Consider the following 2,500-nt stretch of genomic DNA (forward strand, 5'->3'; position numbering starts at 1 on the left):
AAATCTGCATTTATACCATCACGGACGTTAGTTTAATAGCGTTTAACGATCGATCCACGGTACAGAATGCAAAAATATGATTGTTAAAATTTTCGACTAATCGGTTCTAAGAGGCGAAGCAATACGCCGCTGGGACTTTGAAATATTTCGGAGCGCACCTAAAGTTCGTTATTTTGGCTAAACGGAGCGAAAATCTGCATTTATACCATCACGGACGTTAGTTTAATAGCGTTTAACGATCGATCCACGGTACAGAATGCAAAAATATGATTGTTAAAATTTTCGACTAATCGGTTCTAAGAGGCGAAGCAATACGCCGCTGGGACTTTGAAATATTTCGGAGCGCACCTAAAGTTCGTTATTTTGGCTAAACGGAGCGAAAATCTGCATTTATACCATCACGGACGTTAGTTTAATAGCGTTTAACGATCGATCCACGGTACAGAATGCAAAAATATGATTGTTAAAATTTTCGACTAATCGGTTCTAAGAGGCGAAGCAATACGCCGCTGGGACTTTGAAATATTTCGGAGCGCACCTAAAGTTCGTTATTTTGGCTAAACGGAGCGAAAATCTGCATTTATACCATCACGGACGTTAGTTTAATAGCGTTTAACGATGGATCCACGGTACAGAATGCAAAAATATGATTGTTAAAATTTTCGACTTATCGGTTCTGGATCACTGAAAAATCAAAAAAAATTATTAATTTTGATTAATTAAATTACATATGTAGTTTTATATTGTTATAGTCTCGTATTTGTTAATGTTTTGTCGTAAGAAAATGCAAAAATATCGTTTTAATGTTTTCGTCTCATCGGTTCTGGATCGCTGAAAAATCAAAAAAAAATATTAATTTTGATTAATTAAATTACAAATGGAGTTTTATATTGCTATAGTCGCTTATTTGTTAATGTTTTACCGTAAGAAAATGCAAAAATATCGTTTTAATATTTTCATCTCATCGGTTCTGGGCGGTTTTAAAATTTTTTAAAATATTAATTAAACCCATGATTTACATGAGAATGTGAATTTATTATGTCCTGCATGTTAATTTATTAATTTTCATGTATAGAACGTTATAAAATGAAAGGATATGTTCGACGATATTTTCAGTCTAAGTTTTACCGTGCCGGCGGGATGGTACGCTCTCACGGCGGTTTGCACAGGCATACGCCTGGGCGTAAGCCCATGCGTCGCCGACCTAGCGGCCGGCCGTTCGGTATTTATAGGAAGGCACTTTCGGTTCGCTCGGACCGGTCGGGAGTAGCGTCGAGCGTGTGGCTCTTTTATGACTTCGGTTGAAAAGCAGTCTACCGCTCCTCGAGAATATACTTTCTCGACTATTCTCGTTCCGGTTTTCCGTTGCGGATTATTATTAATCTCCACACAGCATTACCACGGGTCGGTGTCTAAGACCGAATGGCCCATATGTGGTGAGCCTTGTAATATAAGGCTGGTGACCTGTATGCACTTATAAATGTTGCATACTTGTACAAACTGAGCATCAACTGTCTGTAACCAAAATTTGTTAAAACTGAAAAAGTTATAAGATTGTATAAAATTTTTGAACCAAGAAAGTAGTGTTAGACGAAAATTCGTTCTATCACTTTTAGAAGGGAGACTGTTTGGAAATATTTAAAGTATAAAATACACAAAAGTCCACTGAATTATGAACAAAATTACGTCCCTGAATTTAAGAAAAGTCAAGAGGTGTCAGAAATAAAATCCTCTCTGATACGTTCAGAGAGGAAAATAAGTATGGAGAGAGGAGTAAAAATGAAAGAAGTTTTAAGGCTGGGGAAACTTCTAAAGGAGAGAGATTCCAACATATCTAATATGTACATTTAAAGCAAGTCCAAGGAACTCTCTCCGTTAATGTTTGAAAAGGTGTGTGCAGATGGAGGAGAAATGTATAAAGTACAGAGACGAGGTTGGTGGGCCCGCTCTAATGATAAAGATTATAAAATTTGGTGGCAAAATGACCAGCATGATCACTGTACGCGCTTTCTCGATTTGTATAGCATGCCACTGTCCGCGCTATCTTTTATTATATTGTCCAGCGTGTGTGGTCTACGTGCTTGCACGATGGATGCACGGCGTGAAAGTGATTTTCGTGCTTTATGAGAGGAGGAGGAGAATATTTGGCCTCTATAAGAGGTACAAAATTTATGAAATGTGTGTTACATACAAAAGAGAAATGGCTTAACGTCGATCGGTCTTACAGGGAGGGCCGACGACGAAAATTTAAATTTACAATAATAACTAAGCTCCCTGGTTGATCCTGCCAGTAGTCATATGCTTGTCTCAAAGATTAAGCCATGCATGTCTAAGTACATACCGAATTAAGGTGAAACCGCGAATGGCTCATTAAATCAGTTTTGGTTTCTTAGATCGTACAAAACATTACTTGGATAACTGTGGTAATTCTAGAGCTAATACATGCAAACCAGAATTCCACCCAGAGATGGGAGGAATGCTTTTATTAGATCAAAACCAA

General features: G+C 37.7%; 1 non-coding gene across 1 annotated transcript in view; it reads left to right on the forward strand.

Moving 5' to 3' along the window:
• Positions 1-2,271: 2,271 nt before the first annotated feature.
• LOC143306770 (small subunit ribosomal RNA) overlaps positions 2,272-2,500 on the forward strand; it is a 1,923-nt gene continuing 1,694 nt past the window's right edge. Inside the window, exon 1 of the ribosomal RNA XR_013064086.1 lies at positions 2,272-2,500. This exon is cut by the window's right edge and continues 1,694 nt beyond it. This is a non-coding gene — a ribosomal RNA (small subunit ribosomal RNA).

The sequence above is a fragment of the Osmia lignaria genome, unplaced genomic scaffold (assembly GCF_051020975.1).
Source record: "Osmia lignaria lignaria isolate PbOS001 unplaced genomic scaffold, iyOsmLign1 scaffold0035, whole genome shotgun sequence".
In the NCBI taxonomy this organism is placed as follows: Eukaryota; Metazoa; Arthropoda; class Insecta; order Hymenoptera; family Megachilidae; genus Osmia; species Osmia lignaria.